Source organism: Elaeis guineensis, chromosome 9 (assembly GCF_000442705.2).
Source record: "Elaeis guineensis isolate ETL-2024a chromosome 9, EG11, whole genome shotgun sequence".
Taxonomy (NCBI): Eukaryota; Viridiplantae; Streptophyta; class Magnoliopsida; order Arecales; family Arecaceae; genus Elaeis; species Elaeis guineensis.
Window position 1 is genome coordinate 10,289,430 of NC_026001.2, and position 16,728 is coordinate 10,306,157.

The following is a 16,728-nucleotide window of genomic DNA, read 5'->3' on the forward strand; positions in this document are numbered from 1 at the left end:
CTATTTTATTTAATACTTGATTCATTGAATTAGAAATTTTGATTGTTGATCTTGTATTAGCTATTCAAAAAATATAAGATAATTGTAATAGTTAAATTTTTTTGATAATTCATAATAAGAATTTAAATATGTCAACTTAAAAATATGAATCTGGTTATTCAAAGTTTCAAAAAAAAAAAATTAAAAGTTTAATACAATCTCAAAAAGAAACTCTTGATAAATTTTTTACAAGTAATAAAAATAATAAATTAAAAAATATTGATGAATATTTCTTAAATGAACAAGTTAATAATCTTTTAGAATTAGATGATAATGAAATATTAGAATAAGAAGAAGTCAACGGAGAGATTCAAAATGATCCTCAAAGTCATGGTGAAGAGAACCAATCGGTTAATTTAAATGATTGCATTCTTAAAAATATTTATGATCCAAGTCAATGGATAAATATTGATACAAATTTGAGAGCTTTATTAGCAGAAAAAGGTCCAATTAGAATTGATGATATAGATTTTTCTAAAGATAAATTCTCAAGATATTTTTCTACTACATACTATATTCAAAAGTTGACAAACAGAGAGAAGCATGAAAGAAGATGGCTAGTTTATTCAAAAGACTTAGACAGAGTATTTTATTTTTGTTGCAAATTATTTACTTCTGCTTCTAGTATAAGTAAACTAGCTAATATTGACAGTAGAGATTGGAGAAATCTTTGTGCTAAGCTTAAGAGTCATATGATGAGTAATAAGGATATTATTAATATGAGTTCATGGATTGATTTAGAAATGAGATTGTTGAAAAATAAAATAATTGATAAAAGTATTCAAGAACAAATAAATAGAGATGAAGAATATTGAAAAAAAATATTATTAAGAATTTTTACTGTAGTAAAAACTCTTGATAAAAATAATTTGACTTTTCATGAAAAAATGAAAAGATCTATCAAAAAAATAATAAAAAATTTTAAGTCTAATTGAAATGATTGCAGAATTCGATCCGGTGATGTAAGAACATATTCGACGTATTAAAGATAATAAAATTCATACTCATTACCTTGGACATAATATACAAAATAAATTGATAAATTTGTTAACAAGTGAAATTAAAAATAAAATTATTAAAAAATATATTTTTCAATAATACTTGATTGCACTCCATATGCAAATTATCAAGAGTAAATATCTTTTATATTACGATGTGTAGATACTTTATCAAGTCCAATCAAAATTATGAAATATTTTTTTGAATTCTTAAAAATAGATGATACAATCGAAAAAGATCTTTTTAATATCATTATGGATGAAATAAAATATATTGGACTTGATATTAATAATTTAAGAGGACAGAGATATGATAATAGATCTAATATAAAGGACAAACAGCAAGGAGTGCAAAAAAAATTTTTAGATATAAATTCTAGATCCTTTTATACACCATATGGTTGTCATAGTCTAAATTGAGTACTTTGTGACATGGCTAGTTCTTGTACTAAAGCTATATCATTTTTTAGAGTGGTACAACGTATATATTTACTATTTTCTTCTTCTATTAAATGATAAAAAATTTTGCAAGATAATATTTTCGGTCTAACTCTTAAATCATTATCACAAACACATTGGGAAAGTCGTATTGAAAGTGTTAAAGCAATAAGATTCTAAGCTCCACAAATAAGAGATGCTTTATTGAAATTAGCAGAAGTTAGTAAAGAGCCTAAAATTAAAAGTGAAGTTAATTGCTTAGCAATATATAAACTTGAAAATTTAAAATTTTTATTGGGTATGACTATTTGGTATGATATATTATTTGCTGTTAACTCAGTTAGCAAAAGTTTACAATCAAAATATATGTATATTGATGTTGCTATAGAACAATTAAAAGATCTTCTTTCTTCTTTTGAAAAATATAGAGAAGATGGATTTGCATCCACTATAATTTTTTCTAAAAAAATTATATCTGAAATGAAAATAGAACCTAAATTTTATGATAAGCATATCATTCATAGAAATAAACAATTTGATAAGGATGTTGACAATGAAATAACAAAAAATTTTAAGAATTATTTAGAATTAATTATTTCTTATATATAGTAGATCAAGTAATTTTTTCACTTCAAAATAGATTTGAACAATTTAAGATATATAAAAATATTTTTGATTTTCTATTTAGTGATAAAAAATTGAAGTTATTAGATAATGATAGTTTGAAAGAATATTATCTTAATCTTGAATGTTCTTTAAAATATACTAACTATTATGATATTGATGGTTTAAATCTATTTTCAGAGTTAAAAATTTAAAAAAAAATTATATAAGTAGAAGATAATAGTCCAATGGACATACTCAATCATATAAGATGACTGACTCTTTTTCAAATGTATATATTGCTTTTAGAATAATGTTAACAATTCCAGTAAGTGTTGCTTCGACAGAAAAAAGTTTTTCAAAATTAAAATTAATAAAATCTTACTTAAGATCAACAATGTCTCGAGAAAGATTAAATGGATTGGCTATATTATCAATTGAAAAAGAAATGTTAGAAGAACTTGATTATAAAAATTTAATTAAAAATTTTGTATCTCAAAAAATTAGAAAAAAAAATTTAATAAAAAATTTATATAAATTTTAATTAAAAAAATTATATTTTAATATTTAGCTTTAGGCCTCCAAATGTGTTGAGCCGCCCCTAATATAGTAATATCAAAGCGAACTCATCCCGTAACTCATGTATACTAGAAGATACTACAGGTTGTAGCACGGATTCATTGAACTAACCACGGACTAGTCGTAATGTTTATAAATGGATATATGATTTGGATTCTTAACTTGACGAGGATATCTAGATTTAAATGGAGGAGTATATGAGAGTCCATATGGATATATATTTAATTTCATATTGATTATTCATTAAGAGGATCTTGGATATTTATATGGATCAAAAAAATTTAAAAAAAATATATTTTTTGGGATAAAATTTTAGATTATTATATTTTTAATTGTTAAGATAAATATTTATTCATCATGCACTTGTCTTAATGATGGTCCATCGTAACGTACCAGATTGATGGCACGCATCGGTGTGTGTATGCATGTAATAATATTTTCTTGTCAAGGGATGAGGGTTTAATTTTGCTAGAGTCATCCCCAGGAGGCAGGGTGGGATAGGGTAGGGATTAGCCCCTCCAAATGCGCCGCATTTCACATAAATCACTTGTCTTCTGTTATGTATGTGTGTATGTCTCGACACACACATGCACACGCAACGCATACATGCTCACAAGGCAGGCCCCTGATATCATCTCAGTCCTTCAAAATTCCAAGATGCATCGATCTCTGCTGCTCGGAAAGGCTCCCCATGGGTTTATTCTACGATTCGCTTCAATCTTGGTGATGGTGCGGTTTGATCCTGCACGCAGTCCACGTATTCGATGAAATGCTTGTGAGAGATGCATCGATCCCAGCTGCTCGGAAAGGCTGCCCATGGACTGTCGCCCGGAGTGAGGAGCACTACACTTGCATGGTTGACATATTATGTCGAGCAGGAAAACTAAGAGAAGCAAAGGGATTTTATTGAAAGCATTCCATTTGATCCTTGTTCTTTGGCTTGGCCAACAATGCTAAATGCTTGTAAAGTAAATGGAAATGTTCAGCTTGGTGAAATGGCTGCAGAGATGATAATGAAGTGTATGCTTCGCCAGGTAGGAGAGGAAACAAGGGTAAGATGAGGAGGCTAGTGAAGGAAATGGGTGTTGTTGGTACAAAAATCCGCTTGCGCCGGAGAAGCTGGAGTCGAGAGAGTTGCGGTCGCCGCCGGGATCTGCAAAAGAAGTCTAAACCGGAGGTGGGGTTGCTCCGGCAAGACCCTCCGACGCTCAAGTCAGTTCTCTGCCTCAACAAGAATGGAGTGCTCGAACGAAAATTTTAGCAGAGTTTTTAGGTAAAAACGAGAGCTTATAGAATAATGTATCTGGGGTTTCCCTTTTATAGACGGAGGGGGCAACAATTGATAGCGACGCCTGTAACCATCTGGTAGTGGGCCGTCCAGAGTCAGGAGGAATTTATTGCGGAGGGTAGTGGGGTGGATCCGTGGCCATTACCGGGGCGTGCCACGTGGAGTCGACCACGAGAAGCGAAGCGACGTCCGTTGTCGCGACTTGCCAGAGGATAGGAGAATCACGCGGTATCCGTCGCAGGAAGTGGAGCAAGACCGTGGCCATTATTGCGGCCTGCCAAGGAGAGATGGAGCCTCGCGGAATCCGTCGCAGGAGGTGGAGCAGGGTCGTGGAATGCTGGAGCTGCGTGGGATCTGCCGCAGGGAGTGGGGCAGAGTCGTGGAGTGATGGAGCTACATAGGATCTGCCGCAGGGAATGGAGCAGAATCGCGGCTGTTACTACAGCGCGCCAGGGGGCGGAGGTCTGTCGGCTGAAGTCCGGCTGGAGTGTCTGGCAAGAGGAGCTCGAAATCCGACTTTCGCAGGGGTTCGGACGGAGTCTTCCTTTAGTCACAGCCGAGGACGGAGCCCGGCTCCTGTAGGAGTCCGGGCGAAATCTTCCTGTAGTTAGGTGCGAAGTCTGGCTCCCGTAGGAGTCCGGACGGAGCTTACCGGCAGTTGAAGTTGGCGACGGAGCCCGGCTCTCGTAGGAGTCCAGACGGAGTCCTCCTTACGGTTGAAGTTGTGGGTGGAGCCCGGCTCCCGTAGGAGTCCGGGCAGAGTCCCCCTTGGAGTCGTGGACGGAGCCCGGCTCCCGTAGGAGTCCGGACGGAGTCTTCCTTGGCGTCGTGGACGGAGCCCGGCTCCCGTAGGAGTCCGGGCGGAGTCTTCCTGCAATTAAAGTTAGGTGCGAAGTCCGGCTCCCGTAGGAGTCCGGACGGGGCTTACTGGCAGTTGAAGTTGGTGACGGAGCCCGGCTCCCGTAGGAGTCCGGGCGGAGTCCTCCTTGCGGTTGAAGTCGTGGGTGGAGCCCGGCTCCCGTAGGAGTCCGGCGGAGTCCCCTTTGAAGTCGTGGACGGAGCCCGGCTCCCGTAGGAGTCCGAGCGGAGTCTTCCTTGTCATCGTGGATGGAGCCCGGCTCCCGTAGGAGTCCGGGCGGAGCCTTCCTTGGCGCCGTGGACGGAGCCCGACTTCCGTAGGAGTCCGGGCGGAGTCTTCCTTGGCTTCGTGGACGGAGCCCGGCTCCCGTAGGAGTCCGGGCGGAGTCTTCCTCGGCGTCGTGGACGGAGTCCGGCTCCCGTAGGAGTCCGGGCGGAGTCTTCCTCGGCATCGTGGACGGAGCCCGGCTCCCGTAGGAGTCCGGGCGGAGTCTTCCTTGGCGTCGTGGACGGAGCCCGGCTCCTGTAGGAGTCCGGGCGGAGTCTTCCTTGCGTCGTGGATGGAGCCCGGCTCCCGTAGGAGTCCGGGCGGAGTCTTCCTGCAATTAAAGTTAGGTGCAAGGTCCGGCTCCCGTAGGAGTTCAGACGGGGCTTACCGGCAGTTGAAGTTGGCGACGGAGCCCGGCTCCCGTAGGAGTCCGAGCGGAATCCTCCTTGCGGTTGAAGTCGTGGGTGGAGCCCGGCTCCCGTAAGAGTCCGGGCGGAGTCTCCCTTGGAGTCGTGGACGGAGTCCGACTCCTGTAGGAGTCCGGGCGGAGTCTTCCTTGGCGTCGTGGACGGAGTCCGGCTCCCGTAGGAGTCCGGGCGGAGTCTTCCTTGGCATCGTGGACGGAGCCCGGCTCCCGTAGGAGTCCGGGCGGAGTCTTCCTTGGCGTCGTGGATGGAGCCCGGCTCCCGTAGGAGTCCGGGCGGAGTCTTCCTTGGCGTCGTGGACAGAGCCCGCAAGAGTCGATCCCGTTGAGAACTTCGACCGTGGATATTTTATACGCAACACCAGTCCCCTTACTTTCGAGTTTGAATTTCGAATGAAGGAAGTTCAGAGAGGTTGTCGCAGCCGAAGTTTCCTCCCTGACGTCCCGGCGCAATCGCCCTCGGATATGTCGGCATTTAATGCGCGCATGCCAGGGCCCTTTTTCCGATTAGGGTGATCCGAAGAGTCTTTTCGAAACTCCCACTGAGATGCGATCCCAAGCGTCGCGCCGTGGAAATTTGCGAACAGTCAATCCTCGATAGCGGCGAGTGGGACACGCGGGACACGTGGGAAGCACCAGTTGGTCTAGGGATACCCGCCACCATAATTGCGCTAAGATCTGCTGCCTATTTAAACCCCCTACCCTTCCTTCGGGGCTTTACTCCGCCTAAAAGACGGCACCTTTCTTTCGTCTGAGAGCCTAGCTACTCAGCCACTCCCTCGGTGCCCCTGCCAACTCCGAGCGTCCTCCGCGCCGGTCTTTGCTGTCTCTCTGCCATCCTCAGCCCCCCGATTCCTCTTTAAGGGGCTTCCCCGCCAGGTCCTCCACCCCAGAGGCCATCCTCAAGAGGATGCCAAGGGCTTGGAGGAAGGCAAGAAGGAGAACAGTGGCCTGCGAGTTCTCCGGTCATCGAGCGGCCGCTGAAGGTCTCCGTCGCTTCAAAGGGGGTTTGAGGAAGAATTCCTTCAACAACAGGGGTTTAATGACGGAGACCGTCGGTAAAGACGTTCTGCCTGAGAATTTCGGAGTAGCAAGACGGGGTGACATCGGTCAGGAGGACAGAGCCGTCGTCGCAAGCTGTGGCGGGATCCTTGATGTCGTCGGGGCCGAGGGACCAGAAGCGGTCGGCGTCGATGATGGGGCAGTAAAACTTGTTGCGGGGACGGTGGAAGTAGCGTATGCCAACCTTGCCAGAACACTTTGGACGGTGGTTGTCGCGGAGCGTTTGGTGATAGCGCATATCTCTGACGTCGCCGCTGCCTCCGGGGTGACTCCGATTCTTCTTGAAACAGGTCTTCGTCGCCGCTGCCGTTGCCCTGACTGCCCCCTGGAATCTATCCCATCCTTTTCCCCCTGGGGTTGGGATTTCGGAGGTGGAGCGAAACAAGGCAGGGCGAGAGCCGATAGGTCTGCCACACGCGCTGGAAAACGCAGTTGGGAAGGACAGGAATGGGAAGAGAAGTTTGCAGCTTGAAGCGGCCTTCGGTGTATCCTTTCCAAGCCGTGTTTCGAGCCTTGTAATAATGTATTCTTTTCTGGCCCTCCAGGTCTTGTAACGTACATCTTGTTAGTTGAAAAGTGAGAAGGAGATTTTGTTACCTTGTGAATTGTTGTCTGCCGAACTTCCTTCCCTTTCTCATCTTTTCTTCTTTTTCTTCTTCCCTTTCTTCTCTTTTTTTTTTTTTTTTTTAACGTCGTCCTTAGGTCATCGGTGGCTCTTTTATTCGTGTTGAATTGTCGTTTGCCGAGCTCCTTTTCGATTTTTGTGTCGCTCGAAGATACTCGGTTGTCATCATATTGACCCATCCTTTCCGTCAGTGGCCGCAGACTCGCCTGGGGGGCCATTCGGGCTTGGTGTCCCCCCTCATGGCTTGAGCTCGGAGGTCTAAGCTTCTGTCACCTCGAGGAAGTTGTCCTACCTTGGATTTGCGTAGAAAGCTTTCTTGAAAGCTGGGATTCCTGATGAGGGCCCCAATCCTTGCCGCGACAGGGTTCTCCGCACCTTGGATGCTATTTGTTTTCCAATCGTCGCTGATGTGGCCCATCACCTTCCTTTTTCTTTTTCGCCTGAAATTTTTCCTCCGCTCTCAGCGAGGCTACGGGAGTTCGGTTTTCGTAGGCGAAGTCGGGACGAAGTTCGGCTCCCGTGGGAGTCCGGACGAAGATTACCAGCCGTTGAAGTTGGTGACGGAGCCGGCTCCCGTAGGGGTCCGGGCGGAATGGAGTCCTCCCTGTAATTGGAGTTGCGGATGGAGCCCGGCTCCCGTAGGAGTCTGGACGGCGTCTTCCTGCAATTAAAGTAAGGTGCGAAGTCCGGCTCCCGTAGGAGTCCGGACGGGGTTTATCATTAGTCGAAGTTGGCGACGGAGCCCGGCTCTCGTAGGAGTCCGGGCGGAACTTACCATCGGTTGAAGTTGGTGACGGAGCCCGACTCCCGTGGGAGTCCAGGCGGAGTCCTCCTTGCGGTAGAAGTTGCGAACGGAGCCCGGCTCCCGTAGGAGTCCGGGCCTTCGATTTTGCTCAAGCTAGGGCGAGGTTTTTCTCCCGTCCTTAGCAGGGCTGTGGGGGCGCATGTGGGCGTTGCAGGGTCTCTCCCCCCATCTGGTCTAAATAGAACCGGGCCTTCGACTTTGCTCAAGTTAGGGCGAGGTTTTCCTCCTGTCCCTAACAGGGCTGTGGGGGCGCATATGGGCGTCGCAGGGCCTCTCCCCCCATCCGGTCTAAATGGAACCGGGCCTTCGACTTTGCTCAAGTTAGGGCGAGATTTTCCTCCTGTCCCTAACAGGGCTGTGAGGGCGCATATGGGCGTTGCAAGGTCTCTCCCCCCATTCGGTCTAAATGGAACGGGCCTTCGACTTTGCTCAAGTTAGGACGAGGTTTTTCTCCTGTCCCTAACAGGGCTGTGGGGGCGCATATGGGCGTTGCAGGGCCTCTCCCCCCATCCGGTCTAAATGGAACCGGACCTTCGACTTTGCTCAAGTTAGGGTGAGGTTTTCCTCCTGTCCCTAACAGGACTGTGGGGGCGCATATGGGCATTGCAGGGCCTCTCCCCCCATCCGGTCTAAATGGAACCGGGCCTTCACTTTGTCGGGACGAGGTTTCCCTTTAGTTTCTGATTCAGTTTGTTTGAATTGTCCAAAGACATACAGGTATGCAACTTTCGATTAAAATGAAGTTATTGGTAGTACATCCGTAAGTTTTTCGAGCTCCATGGTCGCGGGAGGTCGGCTCCTCCGAGTTCCTTAAGATAATAAGCTCCGGGCCGGACTACTTCTTTGACTTCATACGGTCCTTCCCAGTTTGGAGCGAGTTTCTTCCGATCCTGAGGTTGCGAGACAGCGGTCCTTCCCAGTTTGGGGCGAGTTTCTTGACCCGGGTGTTGTAATATCGAGCGACTTTCTGTATGTAGGCTGCCATTCGAACTGAGCTATCTTCCATCTTTCTTCCAACAGGTCGAGATTGGCTCTAAGACTTTGCGAATTTTGATGTTCGTCGAATGCCACGACTCATGCCGACGGGAGTTTAAACTCGATTGGGATAACGGCTTCCGTATCGAAGGCTAAAGCAAAGGGGGTCTCCCTCGTAGGTAGCCTCTGGGTAGTTCGATATGCCCACAACACATGATAAAGTTCATCCGTCCAAGTTTCCTTCGCTTTTTCGAGCCTTGTCTTAATCCCCTGCAAAAGGATTCGATTAGTCACCTCAGCTTCGCCATTCGTCTGAGGATGGGCTACTGATGTGAAGTTGTGGGAGATGTTCAGATCTTCACAGAATTCGATGAATTTTGCTCCCGCGAATTGCCGTCCATTATCAGTGATTAGGGTTCTAGGCAGACCGAACCTACACACGATCGACTTCTAGACGAAATCTTGCACTTTTGCTTCTGTGATTTTCGCTAGTGGTTCGGCTTCAACCCATTTGGTGAAATAGTCGATCGCTACAAGGAGAAACTTTTTTTGCCCAGACGCCAGAGGAAAGGGGCCGAGAATGTCCATCCCCCATTGTGCAAAAGGCCATGGGGCACTCAAGGGTGTGAGCTCGGTGGCGGACTGTCTCTGGACGTTGGCGTATCTCTGGTATCGATCACACTTTTTGACATATTCAATCGAATCATGATGCATTGTTGGCCAGTAATATCCCTGGCGGAGCAACTTGTGGGATAAAGATCTAGCCCCCAAATGGTTTCCGCAAATTCTTTCATGTACTTCCCACAAGGCGTAGTCAGCTTCCGAGGGCCGGAGACATTTTAAAAGGGGCAAGGAGTATGATCACTTGTACAACTTGCCCTCATAAAGAATGTACCGGGAGGCCTGATTTCGAAGCTTTCGAGCTTCTTTCGTATCCTGGGGGAGAACTCCATCCCTGAGATAGATTATCAGTGGATCGACCCAACTGGGCTCGTGGTCAATCTCCATCACGGGCCACGATTCTTCTGTACTCGGGTGCTTTAGAACTTTAAAGAGAACGCCTTGGGGCAATTCGGCCAGAGCCGACGTCGCCAGCTTGGAGAGAAGGTCAGTCCTGGTATTTTCCAACCTTGAAATCTGTCTAATGTTGAAGCTGCTAAAGGCGGGAGTGAGCTCCTTTACCTTCTCAAGGTATTTGGCCATATTGTCCTCCCGCGCTTCGTAACTCCCGCTGACTTGTCCCACCACTAGTTGAGAGTCGCTGTGCACCCAGAGCTGACCTATTCCCAGCTCTTTGGCGATCCTTAGTCCTGCGATCAGAGCTTCGTATTTCGCTCCATTGTTTGTTGCGGGAAACTCGAAATGCAGAGCGTATTCTGCGATGACTCCCTCCGGACTGACCAAGATCAGGCCTGCACCTGCGCCCGACATGTTGGAAGATCCGTCCACATAGAGGGCCCAAAAGCGATCAGAGGGATCGGCCTCTTCTTCGGGGGAGTTCGGTTGGGACTTCAGGTCGTCAACTTTGCTTTGTTCAGGTTCAGCTTCCTCTGGGATGGTACACTCTACTATGAAATCTGCCAGTATTTGGACCTTCACCGCTGGTCTGGGTCGATAGTTGATGTCGAATTCTATGAGCTCGATCGCCCATTTTGCCATCCTCCCGGAGGTGTCCGCCTGGTGTAAAACCGCCTTGATTGGTTGATTGGTGAGTAGCGTCACGGTATGCCCTTGAAAGTAGGGTCGGAGCCTCCGGACTGCAATCAATAAGGCGTAAGTTAGTTTTTCTAATTTGGTGTACCTGTCTCGGCGTCCCTCAACGCGCGGCTAACATAGTAGATTGGCCGCTGGACTTTCGCTTCCTCTTTGACAAGAACGACCGCGAGGGCCATGGGAGAGACCGTCAGGTATAAAAATAGCTCCTCCCCAGGCTCAGGCTTTGCTAACAGCGGGGGTGAGCCAAGGTAGCTCCTCAATTCTTCGAACGCCTGTTGGCACTCGGAGGTCCAACAGAAGTTCTTCGGCTGCTTGAGGGTTTGAAAGAAGGGCAAGCACCGTTCGGCCGACCTTGCGACGAAGCGATTAAGGCCGCTATCCTCCCCGTGAGGCGCTGAACCTCTTTTATCGACTTTGGGCGGCCATCTCCTGGATGGCACGAATTTTCTCTGGATTGGCCTCGATCCCGCGCCCTGATACCATGAAGCCCAGGAACTTTCCTGAGGTTACTCCGAAAGCGCATTTAGTTGGGTTCAGCTTCATTCTATATTTTCGGAGAGCGTCGAAGGTCTCCTCGAGGTCAGCGACATGATCTCTGGAAGACTTGCTTTTTATGAGCATATCGTCCACGTAGACTCCATGTTGCGGCCGATCTGCTCCTTGAAGATTTTGTTCACCAATCGTTGGTAGGTTGTGCCCGCATTCTTGAGGCCGAAAGGCATGACCCTGTAACAGTAAAGGCTACGATTAGTGATGAAGGCTGTCTTTTCTTCGTCTTCCAACACCATTCTAATTTGATTATAGCCGGAGAATGCATCCATGAAGGTGAGGAGCTCGTGGCCCGAGGTCGCATCCACCAGTTGATCGATTTTGGGAAGGGGGTAGCTGTCCTTCGGACAGGCCTTATTCAGCTTTTTGAAGTCTATGCACATCCTCCACTTGCCGTTTGCTTTTTTGACCAGGACAACGTTGGAAATCCAATCGGGATAATTGACTTCCTTAATGAATCTGGCTTTAAGGAGCCTATCCACTTCCTCGGCTATCGCCTTCTGCCTCTCCGGAGCGTGACTCCGAATTTTTTCTTTCGTCGGTCGATGCTTTGGATCGACGGCCAGATGATGTTTCATGACCTCCGTGTCAATCCCTGGCATGTCTGCTGGAACCCAAGCGAAAATATCCGCATTCCTTCGTAGAAAATCAATGAGACGCGTCCGCACCTCCTCCCCTAGGTTGGAGCCGATCATCGCTACATGCTCCGCGTTCCCGTCATTCAAAGAGATTGGTACCAGATCTTCGATTGGGGTGCCCCTTTCTTCGGCGAGATCATCGCGAGCATCCAGTCCATTGACGGGACAGGGGTCGGATTGATCGCTTCTTTGCAAGGCTATATTGTAGCAGTGTCTGGCCAGGGCTTGATCTCTCCAGACCTCTCCGATCCCCTGGTTGGTGGAGAACTTCAACTTCAAATGGTAGGTCGATACGACGGCTCGGAGAGCATTGAGGCCAGGTCGGCCGAGAATTGCATTGTAGGCTGATGGCTCTTCACCACCAAGAAATTCATCAGGGCCCTGGATTGTCTTGGGTATTGACCTGCGGCCACGGTCAAAGTTATTATTCCTTCCGTCGGAACGGCGTCGCCGGTAAACCCTACCAAAGGGGAGGAGCTAATCGGCCTCAGATGGCCGTCAAGGGTGGACATTCTTGAAAAGACGTCGTAGAACAAGATGTCGGCCGAACTTCCATTGTCGATGAGAACGCGACGGACGTCGTAATTTGCTATATTCAAGAAAACTACGACCGCGTCGTTACGAGGGAATTGGACTCCCTGAGTGTCTTCTTCGATAAAGGTTATGGGCTCTTCAGTCTTTTGCCATTTGGGGGATACAGCCGGTATGTTGGTCGTTTTCTGTCGGGATCCTCCCGAGATAGTGTTGGCGGAATCCGTCGGAGGCCGATCGCCCGGCCACTCCATGCCGGCGACCATAGCCGGAGGGCGCGAGGCCTGGGAAACCAGAGGCGAGACCGGGGTCCGAGATATGGCTGCGGAGGCCGTGGGTAGCTGCGCGGATGCTTCACGAGAAGGCATCAGGTGAGGATCCAGTGGGGGAAAGGAGGAGTGGGTGCCGGAGAAGATGACGGAGGCGGCTCCGTTGAGCGCTCCTTTAAGAACAAGGATGCTGCGAAGACACAGGCCCTTCCTCTAGCGCCAATCCTGTTGGTGCAAAAATTCGCTTGCGTCGGAGAAGCTGGAGTCGAGGGAGTTGCGGTCGCCACCGGGACCTGCAAAAGAAGTCTAAACCGGAGGTGGGGTTGCTCCGGCAAGACCCTCCGACGCTCAAGTCAGTTCTCTGCCTCAACAAGAATGGAGTGCTCGAACGGAAATTTTAGCAGAGTTTTTAGGTAAAAACGAGAGCTTATAGAATAACGTATCTGGAGTTTCCCTTTTATAGACGGAGGGGGCAACAAATTGATAGCGATGCCTGTAACCGTCTGATAGTGGGCCGCCCAGAGTCAGGAGAAATTTATTGCAGAGGGTAGTGGGGTGGATCCGTGGCCATTACCGGGACATGCCACGTGGAGTCGACCACGAGAAGTGGAGCGGCGTCCGTTGTCGCGACTTGCCAAAGGATAGGAGAATCGCGTGGTATCCGTCGCAGGAAGTGGAGCAGGACCGTGGCCATTATTGCGGCCTGCCAAGGAGAGATGGAGCCTCGTGGAATCCATCGCAGGAGGTGGAGCAGGGTCGTGGAATGCTGGAGCCGCATGGGATCTGCCGCAGGGAGTGGGGCAGAGTCATAGAGTGATGGAGCTGCGTGGGATCTGCCGCAGGGAATGGAGCAGAATCACGGCTGTTACTGCAGCACGCCAGGGGGTGGAGGTCTGTCGGCTGGAGTGTCTGGCAAGAGGAGCTCGGAATCCGGCTTTCGCAGGGGTTCGGACGGAGTCTTCCTTTAGTCACAGCCGGGGACGGAGCCCGGCTCCCGTAGGAGTCCGGGCGGAATCTTCCTGTAGTTAGGTGCGAAGTCCGGCTCCCATAGGAGTCCAGACGGAGCTTACCGACAGTTGAAGTTGGCGTCGGAGCCCGGCTCCCGTAGGAGTCCGGGCGGAGTCCTCCTTGCGGTTGAAGTCGTGGGTGGATCCCGGCTCCCGTAGGAGTCCGGGCGGAGTCTCCCTTGGAGTCGTGGACGGAGCCCGGCTCCCGTAGGAGTCCGGGCGGAGTCTTCCTTGGCGTCGTGGACGGAGCCCGACTCCCGTAAGAGTCCGGACGGAGTCTTCCTGCAATTAAAGTTAGGTGCGAAGTTCGGCTCCCGTAGGAGTCCGGATGGGCTTACCGGCAGTTGAAGTTGGCGACGGAGTCCGGCTCCCGTAGGAGTCCGGGCGGAGTCCTCCTTGCGGTTGAAGTCGTGGGTGGAGCCCGGCTCCCGTAGGAGTCCGGGCGGAGTCCCCCTTGGAGTCGTGGATGGAGCCCGGCTCCCGTAGGAGTCCGGGCGGAGTCTTCCTCGACGTGTGGACGGAGCCCGGCTCCCGTAGGAGTCCGGGCGGAGTCTTCCTTGGCGTCGTGGACGGAGCCCGGCTCCCGTAGGAGTCCGGGCGGAGTCTTCCTGCAATTAAAGTTAGGTGCGAGGTCCGGCTCCCGTAGGAGTCCGGACGGGGCTTACCGGCAGTTGAAGTTGGCGACGGAGCCCGGCTCCCGTAGGAGTTCGGGCGGAGTCCTCCTTGCGGTTGAAGTCGTGGGTGGAGCCCGGCTCCTGTAGGAGTCCGAGCGGAGTCCCCCTTGGAGTCGTGGATGGAGCCCGGCTCCCGTAGGAGTCCGGACGGAGTCTTCCTTGACGTCGTGGACGGAGCCCGGCTCCCGTAGGAGTCCGGGCGGATCTTCCTTGGCGTCGTGGACGGAGCCCGGCTCCCGTAGGAGTCCGGGCGGAGTCTTCCTGCAATTAAAGTTAGGTGCGAGGTCCGGCTCCCGTAGGAGTCCGGACGGAGCTTACCGGCAGTTGAAGTTGGCGACGGAGCCCGGCTCCCGTAGGAGTTCGGGCGGAGTCCTCCTTGCGGTTGAAGTCGTGGGTGGAGCCCGGCTCCTGTAGGAGTCCGGGCGGAGTCCCCCTTGGAGTCGTGGACGGAGCTCGGCTTCCGTAGGAGTCCGGACGGAGTCTTCCTTGGCGTCGTGGACGGAGCCCGGCTCCCGTAGGAGTCCGGACGGAGTCTTCCTTGGCGTCGTGGACAGAGCCCGCAAGGATCAATCCCGCTGAGAACTTCGACCGTGGATATTTTATACCCAACAGGTGTGAAGAAAGAAGTCGGATTTAGCTGGATTTCAAGTTGAAGCTATTAACCTCAACTGATTCAAATGGCAACCAAGTAGGTCCCAATCAAAGGTCGCAGCATTTGTCAACCGATCAGCTAATTTAGGTTTGTTAAAAAGGTTTAATGTTTTTCACTTGCTTTGCATGCTCATACTTCAGATTGTCCACAACTCAAATTCTCAGTCTGAATTTTGCTCAAAAGCTTGTGCATGGCTTGTTGAGCTCAAGTGCTTGATTGTCTCCTCCCATGATGGAGATGGTCATTAGGACTGAGGTGGCATGCCTTTATTGTGAAACACAGCTAGTAGCATCAAGCTCAACTTGAGCCCTTCGATTGTTATCCTCGTATAGTTTTTTGAGTCAAATTCGAGAAGTAAAATATTTGATTTGAAGACCCACGAGCCTTTATATATAAATTATTAATTTAATATTTCAAAAATATCATATTATATTATAATTTTATTTTAAATTATGATCAAAATTTCAATTCGATTCAAATTTGAGATTGAGTATGTTTCAATTAATATTCGAACCAAATCAAATCGATTTATTGCTTCATTGAATTGAGTTCGAATTTAAATATTAAATTTAATCAATCTTGAGTTGAATTTCAAGCCCAACTATTATGGATTGAGATAAGCTTCGGACTCCAATTATTCGTTTCGGCCCGGTTTGATGGCATCTTTAGGAACAACCATATCAGCTATTCTCAAACCCTGTTTACTTTTCCCCTACTGGCCTCTGGATTTTGCTAGGGTTATTCCCATGAAATTAGACTCTAATGGGACCCACTTGCTACAAGTTGTGGGTCCCACAATTTTGTACCAATGTAGGCCAACCAAGACAGTTCTAAGCCTGTTTTGTGCATCATTGGAGAAAGCTGTCACTCCCTTGAAATATGGCATCAATTTGGGTATAAACTTTACAACCTTTTTTTGCATGAGACTTTCTCTTCTTTTTAGTCCTGCTGGATCAATTTCTTGCGCTACACTGCATGGAGGTCATCGGTTGGTACTCCCCAGCCCACGGACTTCAGACGAGCCCACCGAACCCGGCGCGCACACTGAAACCATTTGCCGGTTTCCCCACCCCTGGTTTGGCTGACCAGTGGTGCCTCCATCACTTGGATTGTATGTTGTGTATTTTACTTTATTTCCTTCTTCTAGATTAAATCACTATCGTCGGATTGGCCAACATCGAGATGATCGAGCTCTGGGCGGTCGACGGACGCGGAGTGGACGATAGGCAACCGTGGGCGTGACGGTATCAAAACCCCTCGATTTATAGACTTGAATCAGGCTATCGCTTCTCACTTTTCCCCTGGTTCCCCCTCCTGAAACCTCTTTGAAAAAAGCCGGCGGTTTTAGGTGCTCTCAGGCGGTAAAAGTTTCACGATAATCTCAAGGTAAGATCCCAATTTTAATCTTTCGTATCGATTTATATGATTTAAAATTAAAAATAGTGATAATCTTACTCCTATCTCAGTTTTATTGATGGGAAATTTTTATTTAAATTGAAATTTTGTTGTTTTCCTTTTACCTGCGATTCTTTTAAAAAATGATTTTTTTTATTTTTCTATTGTTTCCCATTTTGGTTTTACTTCAAATTGTGATTTTTCTCAACATTTTTAAGTATTTTATTTTTTTTTCAAATTGGTTTCAGTGGCTTATGAATAATCGCTCTGTTTCTTGTTCTACTCCGCAAAAGAGTTCCTGTTTGTGATTTTTATGTAAAAAAAATTGCGACATT

The 16,728-nt window shown here is 48.1% G+C and overlaps 1 long non-coding RNA gene across 1 annotated transcript; it reads left to right on the forward strand.

Annotated features, from left to right (window-relative positions):
* Window positions 1–3,071: 3,071 nt before the first annotated feature.
* Window positions 3,072–16,385, forward strand: LOC140851520 (uncharacterized). Its single transcript, XR_012134213.1, has 3 exons — window positions 3,072–3,739; window positions 14,959–15,085; window positions 15,942–16,385. It is a non-coding gene; the product is annotated as an uncharacterized lncRNA (long non-coding RNA).
* Window positions 16,386–16,728: the final 343 nt, after the last annotated feature.